Genomic DNA, 15331 nt, shown 5'->3' with positions numbered 1-15331 from the left:
GATCCAGAGCCTGACCTGCGCAGCTCAGCTGACATCCTTACAGCTAAATCCCTTCCCAGCACAGGCCTGCCCTGTCCTTTCCATGCTAAAGGCTCTCTTCCCCATAAAACTAGGGAAGAAACCAATGTCTTCCTCCTCTTTTAGATCGTCACTAACCTGAACATCAATGAATGGCTTAGTTGTGTATTTATGCTGTGTGAAAGTTAAACCACTAAAAACTAAGCTGAATAGGAAATTGCTTGCACTAAAGCTGCTTTTGCAACTTTGTAATGACTATAAGTTCAATTTCTTGTTTTGGCAATATTAATTAATACCACTGCTGCCAGTGGAAGTGGCTAGAGCTAACCATGTTCCTCCTGTTTTTTTTTTCTGATTATGAGTCCTAAAGGTCTTTTATTTTTCTTTATATGACAGAAATTTCATGTCTGGACTCCCTGAAATTTAATCAAGCTGAACCCTCAACTATAATTTGTCAGTCTTTTTGTGAAGAGAAGGTTGCTTCTTTGGGGAAACAGGGACACCCAGACTCTTGACATCTCTACAGAAAGGCAGGCAGACAACAGGATCCTGGTTCATACTAAACTGGAGACAAAAGCCAGGTCTCAGGTTTATCTCTGTGGATGCAGAGGATGGGACCTGGTTAGAACAACTCAGCAACTCGACTCTGACAACCTTCAGTCTCTCTCTGTACAATGCCAACCAGGTAGAGCTGGTGTACTGTGTGAATTATTTTCCCATAAACCAAATCTAAATTTGAGCTTATTACACCCTACCACTTAAACTGTCGTCTGAAGAGAAGACAGTTGTTTGTGTGACTTCTGTTCTGTGCCATAAATTAAAACAAGACAAAACTCAGATTCTTGTAGCCAAAATGACCCACAGGATTTGTAGTATGCAGCACTAAAGAAAACTCTATTTCCTCATTTTCTCCCATCTTCTCTGATTCAGTAAATTCCATTTCAGAAGCTAATCATATTAAGTAGCTTAACTTATTATAGGCCTGATGGCGGGCAAGCACACGTAAGTCTAATACCCAAATTATTCTTAGGGAGACAATCCATTGTGTCAGCTAATGATCAAAGCTTCCATTTATATTCACAGTGCTATATACAAAATGATTTAATTTCAACGTCTAATTTTTTAATTTTTTTTTTTAGCCAGAAATGATTATGTGATAAACAAATCATTTGGAACATAAAAGAGTGGGATCATTGTAAATATCTCTCCGTATCTCAACTTACTTAATAAGGGATGTTGAAAATCTAGGAAGCTATGAGCCAAAATGGTTCCTTTGGCTGCTCAAGAAAGAGAGAAGATACAGGATATCTTTACTAGAGATTTTCTTTACTACATTTCTGAAGGCACATGTAAAGAGGGAACATCATTAGAAGTGATCCTACTGTTCTCTGTCCTCCCTAAAGTTGTACTCCAAACACAGGTATTTTTATGTTTTTGCTTTATACTGTAAGCCTTGTTTTAAATAAGGAACAGAGAGCTTTTATGGCCAGCCTTTCCTTTGTATTGTCTATTAAAATAAATAACTGTGCCTCTTTTCTGAATAAGATTTCACATTTATAGCAGAAGAAGGCATCCTCTTCATGGGACACTGCAGAATTGATTGATCTCTTGGAAGTAAAGACAAAGTTTCTGTGAATTCTGGGATAAAGTATTGTAAAATAACACTGGCTCTTTCTTGGCTGTTTCGTGATTAAATAAAACATCATCTCCACTAAACACTTACAGCAATTCTTTAGTCCAATAGTCAGCATTTGCCCCCACATCCCTGTCTCAGTGAGAAAAAGATCAGTCAGTACAGCTGCCACTCATGAAAATCTTTTGTGAGCTTTGGTTTGTATTCCCGTGTTTATATGTAGATAGAGTTGAACATCCTTGGGATTATTAACCTTAAACAGGAGAAGCAGCCATAGAAAGAATCATGAAAAGTCTTAAAAACAACCCAAAGTGCTCTTGAGATATGAGCACTTCTAGAAAATATTGAAGAGAAACGTGAGTCTTTTTTCAACCCAGTCATAGGTGTCATTAAAAGTTTCATTTTCTTTTCATCATCTCTAAGCACAGGCAGTATCTGTGATGTTTTTTTGCTGGCTCCCCTTTAGTTGTGTCCAACGCCGAATGTCTGGTTACTGATGCAGATTTTGGGTAGCACCAGCCTGAGTTTCAGGCTGTGAGGAACCTCCTGTTTCCTCAGCATACAGCTCTCTACTGTTTGCGCAACTGGATCCTCATCTTCCTCAGGAAAAAAATCTCACTGTTCTATTTCCAGAAGCTCCTTCAGCAGCTCCCTTGCTCCTGCTGCAGATACCGTGCTCTCGTGGGGCACAGACCTGCCAGCACCAGGGCTCAGCACCGAGGTTTGGGTCCTCTTCACCTCCGCAGCCTTTCCGTCAATGTGGTGGCCAGAGGGGCTCTGAGCCTCACACCAGCCCAGTGAACAGTTCCTGGGTGTGATTGTGTGAGTCAGTGTGGACCAAGAAGCCCGTGGACAACCAGGATACACAGAGGAGCTGGGGCTCAGGGTGCTCCGTGGGCTCAGGCTGCTCGGTGGCTACTGGTCCCAAGGCCAGGGGACAGTCACAGACAGGTTTGATTTACTAGTACACATCCCGCCTATGCATATTGGCTTTGCTTTTGAAAATTGGCATAGACTTTGGGTCTGTGGCAAGTCCTTTCTCTGCTATGTGTATGTATAAATATATATATGTGTGCACTGAGCAAATAGAGATTTTTTTGTTCCATATCTTTGTTTGAAATTCTCCGCAAAATTTGAGGTTTTTGTACCCAGGGATGCATGATAACAAAAATATAATCTGATACTTGGTAGCAGAATAATTGTTTCCTACCTTTTGTTCAGGCCACTGTCAATTTGCCAACTTGGTTTCGGTTTGTTTTTTTTTAAGGCCACTGAAATGGCCTTCATGCAGGCAGAAAGTCGCCCTGATGCCATGAAAAGAAAACAAGAAAACAAATAAAAGCTACATCTGTCATGTTGTGTAAACTATATTGACAAGAAGGGAAACCAGGTCATAGAAGTGATTATGTGTATCAGATGTCTGACAGCCTATGCTGTCAGTGTTCTATGACTTAAATACTTTGCTAGAAAGAGAACAATAGTGCCTATAAAAAAAGATTATCTGAAGAGGAAGTATGCCCTGATTTTCAAGAGTTTGGGATGTTTTTGACTTAGGCTTTTTTTTCTGCTTTTTTAAATTTTTTTTTTCCCTCGCTGTTATGTTTAAGTAGGTGAATATGAAATTTATTGACCTTCATAGCAATAGAAGGTATTGGCACATCTCTTCTAAAATGTGCTTTTTTAGGCTATCTGAGACTCAGCTCCTAAAGAAAGAAAAAAAACCCACCCATTACGGCCTAACTGTTAGATAGCTGATAAGTCAGATGAATCACCTGCTGAAGGCATCTTGTTCTCTTCATTGCCTGCAGATGGATCCTAGATAAAATGTGTACTCTGAACACCTGGGGTGGGTTTCAGTTGCTTAAATATCAGTCCTCATACTAGTCTAGCTTTCAGTTCCTTGGAAGGGTAGTGTGGGGCTGGTGGAGATGACCTGAGACTGATGGAGCTATGCATCTTCTGAAGTAGCAGGTAGGTTAGGCAAAGGGTGCCCAAATGACAGTGGATGTTTGTGGGTTTGTTATGGATTTGTGCCTGTAATGCTGCAGTTAGCAGAGGGGAGTATTCCTGTGGTCTCTCCCTTTCTGTTACTGGGGAATGTGCCTTGTTAAGAGATCTGCAGCTCTTGAAATTTGAAGTGAGATAAGAAAAGCAACGTAAATCTCTTGGCTGTTTCAGTGTGAAGAAAAAGCTTTCATTAAGTATGTGATAAAAAATAAGCTTTAGGCCACAAAGAATTACTGCAACTGCAGGAATTGTTCTTAGCATTCCCTGTAGCTCTGGGTAACACCCGCTGTGATCCGCTGTTGTGACAGCGATGAAATCAGTTGTAGGTGTGTGGGTGTTCGTGTATGTATCTATAAATTGTGGTGGGTCTCTGACACCTCTGTAACTACAAGAACTCCAGACCAGTGAATCTGTTGAGTTTCCAGTTCCTTTTTTGAGACAACAAATGTTTTTTAACTGTGACCCTTTGCTGGGACAATGACATTAGTAGTGCCCAGTGCTTCTGTTTCTGGAGCTCCTCAGCCACAAACACTTTGGCTGTGGTACCTGTTAAGGCTCTTATTTACAGATTGGCATGGTGAGTTGTTCATTGAGCTTTAGTCCCATAACTGTTTGCTGGGTTTTGTGTTCTGATACAGAAAGTAAACTTTTTGCTTTAGTGCCACAGGGATGAGGCCAGTTTTGTGTATAAACGTGTTTTTACACATATATATGTGCCCTTGGGTAAGATTGTGTAAAAATGCTGGAGGAGGGAGGGGAAGGCAGAGAAGTAAATGATTCCCTATCACACACAATAATTCAAACAGACAGGAAAATCCCTCTGGCTGGGAGGTGATTTGCTTGCCGGGACACTACAGTCTGTAAGACCCAGAAGGTAGTGTCAATTCTGGTTCTTCCCTGGCATGCATGGGGAAGAAGTTCAATGATTAGAAAAATTGAAGTTTTTCTGTTGTCAGTTCTGTTTATTTTTACTTCTTTTTTTATGCTACTGCATTTCTGATGTAAACAGTGCTAGTGACAAAAATGAGAAAAAAACAAAATCAGAGGGAAGGGAGGGATAACTATGGAACAAAGCCAGTGGTATCTCATAAAATGCTTGGCAGGAAGATTTCTTAATTCTTCAAGTGCTCAGCATTGCCCTTGAATATCTTTAAAACACTCACACCTCACTTTTTGTAAGTAAGTATCTACCAGGTGGCAGAACTCTGCCCATCTCTGCAGGGCCTCAGGGCTGCACCCCCTTGCAGAAGCTTCCTGGGCTGTGGCAGGGAGCTGTGCGCCTCAGTAGAAGTGAGTGAGTCCTCAGCCCCTGCAGCTTCTGCCTTCTGGGTCTCTGAAGAGCTGGGTAGTTCAGCTCCCTGTCTGGTAATCCCATTTAGTTGGATATAGCCTCTTAATTGTGCCATGAATTTGTGAGGAAACTGCTCATATCTTTACAGTGAGGAGATTAAAATTAAAACTGTCGGTTTCCTCTGCTATTGTCAGTTCAACAAACTAACATGGAACAGAGAACTATCCATGGAGATGTCACAAAGGCAGTCATAGCAGCAGCTGGAAAGGCTGCTATTGACTTTATTGCTGAAGGAAATGTTTGCTTAGACTGCGTCTGCAGGTAACAATGAATCTATTAAAATAAACTCTGCATTCATTTCCTGGCACTTCACATTTCCTGAATGCCTAATCTCTTGCATAGAAAATAGCATTGTTGCTACTTGGGGTTTCAAGGATGAAACATAACAGGTCTCCGAAGATATATATGTTTAAATATTATGTTTATTAACAGTAGCAGGGAGGGACCTCTTGCCTCTTCCATTTATTATTCTTGTGATGATCCAGGAGCTATGGTGTAAAGATTTCGGATTTCATGTTTTTCAGGAAGCTAGTTGTTGTGTGAGGAGTTCCCTTCTTGTGTTTTTGGTGTGTACCAGATCAAAAGAAACAACCATTTCTTGGGTCTAATCCATCAACTTTATCATTCTGGAGGCAATAGCATATTAATTAAAGTAGAAAATGAGTGCATAATCATTTTATTCACCTGCTCTGTGGAGGGAAAAACTGCTGTTCTGCAGTGAGACTTACCTGTGAATTTGAAAGAAAGGGGCAGCACAAGAACCATAAGTGTATTTGGGGACATCACCTGGAAGGCAAATAGGACATACCCTCATGTCAACTGGCATTCAGCAGAATTTACTTCTTTTATGCTTTATGGTTAGTGTTTTGAATTTTATTTCATGTAAGAATGAGATCTAATTAGAATAAATACCAAATATTGCATTACAGATGCCAGATGTTCTCAGTATAAATTATCTTATAAGTAGCAAAAGCTCTCGCTGCTATAATACCTCAGAAGTACCAGACAGTGCTTGCTGCAGAGTACTCTAAGACTGTATCTTTCCTCTCATTCTTGACAAACAGCTCTTTGTCCAAAGAGAAGTTCTAAATGACTACAGGAATATGTAAGTTTTGGATGCAGCTTGTATTAATAGAAGGCAAATCTTTCAGAGTTGTGAAATCCCCCTATATTTACCATTTCACTGTTTCACTGGATTAGTCCAATTGTATTTCTTCCTAATCAGAAATCATCTTGAAGTGGTGGTTTAATCCCTGCTGGCAACTAAGTACCACATGGCTGCTTGCTCATTTCCCCACCCAGGGTGGGATGGGGAGGACTGGAGAGGGTGAACCTCATGGGTTGAGGTATGAACAGTTTAATAATTGAAACAAAATACAACAATAATATGCTATTAATAATAACAATTGTAATGAAAAAGAGAGAGAGTAACAGAACCCAAGTTATGCACCCCACAGTTTCTCACCACCCACCACCAACGCCTTGCCTGTCCCCCAGCAATACTTGGCCCCTCCCAGCCGACTATCCCAGTTTATATACTGGGCATGATGGAGTACAGTGTGGAATATCCCTTTGCCCAGCTCAGGTCAGGTGTCCCAGCTGTGCTCCCTCCCAGCTGTTTGTGCACCTGCTCACTGGCCAAGCATGGGAATCTGAAAAGTCCTTGACTTGGGGCAAACACTAGCATGTTATCAGCATTATTCTCACATTAAACAAAACACGGCACTGTACCAGCTACTAGGAAGAAAATGAACTCTATCCCATCCAAAACCAGGACAAATTGGATCTGGGGTACAGACTATTGACCAGCTTTGTCACATGAGACCCAGTCCAGCCCCTTACTGGCTGTGAGGCATCCCTTCTACATGTTGTGGTTTAGCCCCAGCAGGCAGCTAAGAGCAATGGAGCTGCTTGCTCCCCCTTCCCCAGAGGGATAGAGGAGAGAATGAGAAGAATAAAACTCATGGGTTGAGGTAAAGACAGTTTAATAGGGAATGCAAAACAATATCATATCATGGCTAGGCTTCGCGAACGAAGATTTTGCAAAACAAGGAATTAATTCACTGCTTCCCACGGGCAGGCAGGAGTTCAGCCATCCCCGTGAGAGCAGGGCCTCATCACATGTAATACAGACACCATCGCTTTTAATGTCCCCCTCCTTCCTTCTTTCCCCAGCTCTACATGCTGAGCATGATGCCATGTGGTGTGGGATATCCACTTTGTCTTTAGGGTCATTTTTCATGGTGGTGCCCCCTCACAACTTTTTCCCCACCCTCAACCTACTCACTTTTGGGGTGAGGGGCAAAAAAGGCCTTGACTCTATGCAAGCACTGTTCAGCAATAATGAAAAGATTCCTGTGTTATCAACATTGTTTTCAGCACAAGTCCAACACAGCCCCAACCAGCTACTATGAAGAAAACTACCTGTACCCCAGCCAAAACCAGCACAGTGCATAAGGTTAAAATGCATAAGTACAGAGATTTCACTTCTAATAATTATGCATCAAAATATTATGTGACTTCATGGAAGAGACAAAGAAATTACTGTAATGCAAATAACCATTAGAGTGCTCTAATAAATGGGAATAAACTCTTTAAATAGTACCTATACATGGTGCTCATAATCATGGCTAGTTTTGAAAAGAAGTGTATTGTGAGTCTCAGTTCTATCCTAGAATAAAAACTAAGGATTCTTCTATATAGCTGGAGGAAAAAATCTGTTCTCTAAAAATAAATTTCCAACTCTACATCTTTGTGCTGAGTAAGTGTATAGCATCACAAGTTTGTGTTTCAGTTTTGTGAGTGGCTTTTTTTCCAGCTACTGGTGAAAGAATTGTTGCATGGCTTTAGTTCTCGTGGTGATGCAAAGGGTGGTTTCAAGAAGACTTTCTAATGCAAAGCTGGTACTTTAATGGAATGTACTTCCTGATGTGCTGTCTGGCAGCGGGAGAAAAGCAGCCTGTAATGCTGAGGGATTGATGTATATAACTAGGAAATGGTCTGAACCTTTTTCTTTATGGAGAGAAACAGACCTTAATGAGACTTAAGCATTTACTCGAAGTATATGCTGGGATGTTGACCTGGCACTGTGGACGATTTCCCTAATTTTTTTCTTTTCCAACCATCAAGACATTGAATCTGAGCTTCAAGTTCACCTGGCCAGTGCAAGTGCATCTTTGGAAAAAAGGGGAAATATTGGATTAAGCTGAAAGCATTGTTATATATTGAAGAAAACTTGGAATTGCCAGTGCCTAGAAGAAAGACCAACCCTGTAGTGGAATAGCTGTTAAAGAAAATGATGCATTATATTCAAGATAAGAAATTACTCAAAATAATCTTAGAGGCTGAATCTTCTAGAAGCAGATTAAAAGCAGGAGTTTAATTTAGATGCAGTCAGTCGATCTCGCAGGACAGATGTATTTCTAGAGATAAAAGTTTGCCTTTGAATAACCCCAAAATCAGGCTTTGGCAACATTGTGATCCTATCCCTTAACCTTGGTATGACTCTTCAACTCAGGAATGAATGCTACTGTTTTATTTGCTGCCAAGCTTTCAGTTGCTGGAAAGGAAATGGTGAGGTTTGCTATGGTAACATCTGCATTCTGAGACAAAGTATTCAGCAAACAGGGCAGAAGCTGAGTGTGGTGTATGTGATGTTTAGTTTGATAAACTATTGAACTGTTACCCCAGGCTTTGACTGATTGTAGATGCTGTCTGCAGGAATGATGGAATATAGCTAGTTAATAGCTGATTTGCCTTATCTTTCATTATGTGTAGCACAGTGCTACATTAAATGTACTTATAGTTCATCTTAAACCAGTTGGCATATCCTTATTGTCTGCAAAAATCTGCTTCTGCCTCTCCAGAATTATGACCTTTTCTTATTTTATTTTGATCAACATTTTTGTGGGAGGTGACAGTAGGAGGAGATTCTGTGACTCTGCTGCATTAATATATTTTTAACTAGAGGCAAGTTTAGAACTATGTCGATACGTGGTACAGTGGTACTGTGCTCTGCAGTTTTGCTCAAGCAAAATAGGGGGCTGGGGGCAGGGAGCACGGAGGAGTTGTTCTTCTTGCCTTCATGAACACACTAGACTGTTCTCAGGGATCCACACTGAAGTCTAACTCACATGAGGAACACAGGATGCAAGTGGGATGTGCATCCAACCCTAGAGCTCAGCAGGTGCTACAGATCCCTCCAATTGCATGGAGTTCCAGTTGGTAGCACCTGTAGATTGATGGGTTCAGGGTATGCAGGTAAGTGCATTTAACACTGTTTTGAGACATTCTTCTCTTTAGATGCAGAATTACCTCCTCCTCTCTGTTGGGTTGGTGTTATGTGGTGTCCTGCACGGTTTGTGTGAGTGACATTAAAAGGCGCAAAATACAGAAAACACACTCGGTGTTGTGTAAAAATCAAACATCAAATAGCCAAATGTGGCCTGGAAAGAAAGTGAATGATAATTTCAAGTGAGAATACTTGTTCATAATCATCAGTTTGACTTGTAAAGTGGCTTGGCCAGTCTTTGCTTCTTACCATGGGTATTTTTCGGCCTCTCTACAAGATCAATGGAATCATTGCATCTGTTTGTAGTATACCATTTTAAGTTTACTTTGTGCCATGTACACAAGAAATATAGCTTAAAAGTTTGCTTATATCATAGAGCGTATTCCTTTCGTAAGAAGCAAAATGGATTTTGTGGTAAATTTTATAAGCATTTGAATTCTTATGACAAAATAAACTGAGTATAGTGTCACCCCAGACTTGGCAACAATGTCTTGTTGGAGAATGAAAAGGATATGACAGGTAAAACTCAGTTATAACTGCTTGTATCTTCTTTGTTTATGGTTTTGTTTTATAGGCAGGGGAAGAGACAGGACTGCTGGTTTTAATTCATCCATTAAAGATAAAGTGTAGTAAATGTAAAATGGGAGTGGCTAAACAACAGTAAGGAGAATAATTTGTAAGTGTTGAAATACAGTAAGTGTTTGGGGAATACAGACTGAATCTTAGGGATAAATTATTTTCATGTTCTTCCCGGGAATCCTAAGCCAGTGATTTTTGCCCCACATTCAAATGAATTCCTCCCTGGGTGTCCAAGTCCTGCCAAGTGGAAATGCAGGATTGCTGGTAACAGCCTGTAAAGCGCCCCATCGCCTCCCTTTCATGGGCCACTGGAAATGCTGTGCTACACGTTTGCTGCTGTCCCTTTGGCTAATCCTGTGAGGAGCAGCTCTAGTGAAATAAACAACTACAAATTGACTTTCAAGTGGCCGTCAGACACCTAGAAACCCACAGCGTCTGTTTAATGGCAGCACAGAGCCAGCGCTGTGAAATCCTAAAGTCAGCCAGAGTTACAAATGTGGACTGTATCCCATTGAGATACAAAACCACCGCATTTGGAGCCAGGCTTGCCATCAAACTCACAGCAGAGCTCAGTGTTTGAGTTATAATTCAGAGGATTTAATCCTTCTAAAGGAACCTCTTACCTTCATTATAAGATGTTATAAATAGCTCCCCAGAAAAACAAACCTTTGCTACATCCCTGAAATCTAATAAATGTAATATTTTAGTCTTTGACACAGCATGGCTTCAGCCACTGATTAGATCTGTCTCTGCATATGCATGCATAAAATGCAGCTGTAGCAATGAAATGCCTTCTCAGTTGAAACTGTATCAAGTTTTCTTAACTCTGAATTCTTTGTTTTAAGCGTATGGTGAAATAAGCCTTTATTTGGTTTATCCTAATCGTTAAACCAAACAGATACAAAATGTGTGCCAATACCTTGCCTTGTTCCTTTTTTTAAAAAGTCTATAGGAACGTTAATCTTCACACTGACCATGTCTGCAGCTTTCCTCCTGAGCTCAGCAGGAAGGAGAGATGCCTGAGGAAGGCCTTGCAGGAGCCAAAGCTGCATGTTTTCAGTGTTAGCTTTACTGAGGGCTTTCTCTCATGGATTCTCATTGCAAATAAAATGATCCTGGGGGAAAGGGAAAACACTCAGGGGCTGGAAAATAACAAAATCATAATCCAGTTTTTCCAGCAGTGCTCATAAAACTGCAGAGAGAAGGAAGCCTGTAAAACAACACCTAAAAGAATATTTAATTACCATGTTAACGCTCCTTACAGTGGATTTTTTCCCTAATACCATAATGTAAAAAAAAAAGGCTCAGAATCCCAAACAGTCTTGCACAAGCTCATATGATTTTATATACCACTTTACAACTAATGTGTTGCACAGAAAACCTTTATAAATTCAAGGAAATGTTTTGCATTTAGCATTTCTGATTTTTTGGTACTTCCTTGTTAAGGAGCAAGGACTTTTCAACCTATTACATTGCTAAAAAAAAATCCACTATAATTCAGAGTGGGGGTGAATATATAGCCTTTTCACTAGTCTAGCTGGACTGGTTTTAGCTTTAACTTGATCCAAGGCAACTTGCTCTCATTGCCTCAGATATCAGCTATTTCTAGAAGTGAACAAGCATGTTTTCTTTGGGAAGGCAGTGTACTTAATGATCTGAAAAATATTCTTTCAAATATGTATACTCAGCCTCCTAAAAGAGTGTGTTAAAGGAGGTAATGTGCTCATAATAGTGTTATTCTTTCTTGGCTTAACCATTAACTCTCTGCAAGCTGCAATAAAGAAGAACCTGACCTGTGTGGAGTTGGGACTGACACAAGCTGAGTACAGCTGCTGGGTACTTTTGAGGGAGGAAAAAGTCGTGCTGTCCATCTTCAGCTCACATGGACTAATTCACCAGGCACACCTCCCTTCCGTTCTGTGACCAGCACATACCTGAAAAACCTGTTCAGTTTGTCAGTGTTCTTGGGAGGTGGGGGTTCATGACAGGTTGTAGTGAGGAAAGCTGAAGAACTGAGAGGATACATGGCTTCACATTTCTGGAAATCTGTACTAGACAGCCATTAAAAGAGACTCTCCAGGCTCATAATCCTGGACCCGAAGAGAAACCCAACTGAAATTTTATGGGTGCTACTTCAGGGACTTTGTGGCACTTCAGTATGACATTTTTTCTTTCTGGCCAGTTCTCCAGGATGTTCCTGTTTGTGTGACGCCTTCATAGGACAGCCCTCTATTAATGAATGAGCATGGAGTTAGGCTGGCTTTGTTGATGTCCTAGTCTATACTAATGGAAGTACAAAGTGGAGTGAAACCTTGGCTGTCCAAAAAAATGCTCCATTCCAAAACTTTCACTAACTTTGCTGGAGTTTTATGCACAATACTTCAGTTCTTTGCACAATATACTGATAATCTATCTTTAGGGGAGCATAAAGCTTCCAAAATCCATAGGTGTCCTAAGTAGCAATGAAGATTAGATGACCTTGATTTATTGTACAAAATTCACAATATTCTGTGATATATAAATGCTCGGGCTATGCAGTTTTTCTGTCACCAGGACAGACAAGGAAATATTGCTCATATATCTCTCTAATTCCGTAATTTCTCCCATGCCTAAGTTGTCATTAAAGATCTTAACTACAAATCATGCTATAATTTTACTTGATGATGTAGCAGACCTCACTCAAACTTTAGGAGACAGACCTGTCTCTTGTAAGAGTGAGCTCTTTGGAGCTGTTGGAAGGTCTACCTAAACAAAATCCAAAGTAAAATGGATTGTTGAGAAATGCTACTTTCTGCTGGTAAACAAAGTGGCTTCTACATGTGGGCTGATAGAAGAAAGAAATAAGGAGAGATTCATGAAAGCTTCAGTGATGGATCTCAATTTGTGCTTTGGGGTGGGGGCTGTGGAGGAGAGCTCAAAACACACCATGTAGGTGACCTGGAACAGAAGTGTGTTATAGGGGTGTGCAATCTCTGCTCTGCTAATACACTGCATTCTTTTACTTATAATTTATATCACTTATCCTGAAAGACAGAGATGTGAACAGTGTCCCTGAAGTGTAGTCAGGGATAGCTAGAAGAAGCTCAGCTTTCCCTTGTCCCTGCATAGCCTGGACCTCCTCTGACACCCAGAGGTTTGCAGATTGAAGGGAATAACTTTGTTGCTCAGTCTCTGCCTGGAATACCAAGATCCCTCACAGCTCTCACCTGCTGCTCAGATGGGCCTGCTGGCTGGCCCAGCAGTGTGTTCGTAAGAGATTTTATGGCATTCTGTGCACCATTTATTTCCTCACTAGATGTGCTCAGAGCTTCACTGTAACTCCCTAAGATGCTGCCACACAGCCAAATATAATTCAGTGCCAGAAGAATGTTGATGGCTTGTCAAAAACAAGGGAAGGTGGACTCTGTGAATTGCCAGAGAGAGCGTTCCTGGCTGCTGAGATATGTCTTGCTGAGGGGAGCTTTGTCACAAGCTTCATCCATTTTTCCCGAAAAATGCTCAGGTTGCACTTTCTGTGGGATATCACTCTGGGATGTTGCTGGCTGTTGATGCCTGGTCTGTCACCACCTTGCAGCAACCATGGTTCATCCATCGCTCGAAGCTGAGGATGAAAAGTCGCTGGAGACCACAAATACAGACAACCTGCGTGATCAGCCTCTCTGTGTCAGCTTTGGGAGCCTGTTTTTAATCTGCTGGGATAGCACTTGATCTTTGACAGATGTATACTGGAAATAGAAGTATGATTAAGGAGACAGAATGTAGCCAGAGCTGATAAAGGGCTTTATTTACTTTTCATCAGGTCTTATTTCAAGAAGATTCTAATCTTCTCTTAAAATAGATGTATAAAAAGGGAGAAAACCATCCTGCCTTGTTGCAAATGAGGGACCTTAAAAGCACCCGTTCAGGAGTACTATAATGATTAATGTTACATTAGCATGGCTATAAGGACTAACAGGGCTACAATATTACTGGCATCACAGGGATGTGGTGGGATGGCTCCTATGACTGAAGTGCTGGAATGGAAGTATACAAGCTCTTTAGGAAGGACAGCCAAGAGAAACCTTAGACCACTCTTCCAGTACCTAAAGGGGTTCCAAAAGAAAAGCATAAAGGGACTTTTTACAAGGTCATATAGTGACAGGACAAGGGGGGAATGGCTTTGAACTGAAATAGGGTAGGTTTACATTATATATCAGGAAGAAGTTCTTTACTGTGCAGGTGATGAGACAACTGTACAGGTTGCCTAGAGAAACTCTGGCTGCCCCATCCCTGGAAGTGTTCAAGGGCAGGTTGGATGGGGTTTTGAGCAGCCTGATACAATGGAAGGTGTCCCTGCCCGTGGCAGGGGGGGTGGAACTGGGTGATCCTTAAGGTCCCTTCCAACCTAAACCCTTCTATGATTCCCTTGTTACCTTTAAGCTGCTGGTGCACTGCTCACCTCTCTCCTGCTGAAATCTAGAACAAAATTTCTAGGCAAAGCTGATGATCGTGTTTCCTTAAGTGCCCTCTGCTAATCAAAAGTAATTGCCAGGTTAGAAGGGTTTCACTGATCTTCTTTTGCAGTCAGTTGGGGTTCTGTAGGCTCATTCTCATGGGGTGAAGAAAGCTCACTAAAAATGGATATACCAGACTTTCTGCAAGGCTCATTTGGATTTGGTTTTTTTTCCTAAAAACTTGTTCTAATTCCAGAGCAAAGAACCTATTATGCAGAAGGAAGGTAATTTGTGTTGGACCTTTGATGTTCAGTAATCAAATCACTGAGATTTGATGATGGGATTATGTACCAAGGGTATTTCCAAGTTGGAGCAAGAACATTTCAAGTGATGAATTTCCCTTTCTTCCTTCAGCTAACCCTTTTGTCATAGAAATTACTTCAAATATATCTGACTTCACATAGGAACTAGGACTGTTCCACAATTATTTTAGCCAATTACTTAAACCATGTAAGAAGCTTTTAATCATAGTTTACTGAAATAAACCAAAGAATCGCAAGATTATTGTGTTTGTACATATCTTTGTCTTAACATATGTAGCTTTGAGAGATTTGTTTGTAATTTGCCAATTTTTCTTGAAACCACTACTGTAGTCATTTTCAAATTTTAAAAAATGGTAGCACTAGGAAAAATAATGGAAGATTAAAAGGGTGTGTTTCCTTACTGCATAAATACCTAGCATGTATTAGAAAATAATTAGGAATAAAAAAATAAGGCAACTTGCCTCAAGAATACTGAGCTGCTCAGGTTCTTGCTGGGATTAATGTTTCTGGGGCAGCAGAACAAGGACACTTGCCTAAGACAGTATTTGACATCAGAGTACAACTATGGAGACAGTACACTTGGCTTCACAATGTGAAAATCACCCTTATTTCACAAGTGAGGATTATTATATTGTGTTTTCCCTCTTTTTTCATGAAACAGCATTACTCATTTTTTTTAAGAAACTACTTGCTTGA

The 15331-nt window shown here is 40.7% G+C and overlaps 1 long non-coding RNA gene across 1 annotated transcript in view; it reads left to right on the top strand.

The window, feature by feature from the left end:
- Positions 1-3472: 3472 nt before the first annotated feature.
- LOC113966357 overlaps positions 3473-15331 on the top strand; it is a 38184-nt gene continuing 26325 nt past the window's right edge. The window contains exon 1 of the long non-coding RNA XR_003533799.1: positions 3473-3622. This is a non-coding gene — a long non-coding RNA (uncharacterized LOC113966357). The remainder of the gene's footprint in view (positions 3623-15331) is intronic.

This window comes from Neopelma chrysocephalum, unplaced genomic scaffold (assembly GCF_003984885.1).
Source record: "Neopelma chrysocephalum unplaced genomic scaffold, ASM398488v2 Primary Assembly neopelma1_60, whole genome shotgun sequence".
Taxonomy (NCBI): Eukaryota; Metazoa; Chordata; class Aves; order Passeriformes; family Pipridae; genus Neopelma; species Neopelma chrysocephalum.
Note: the sequence above shows the minus strand (reverse complement) of the source record. Positions and strands in the feature narration are given on the sequence as shown.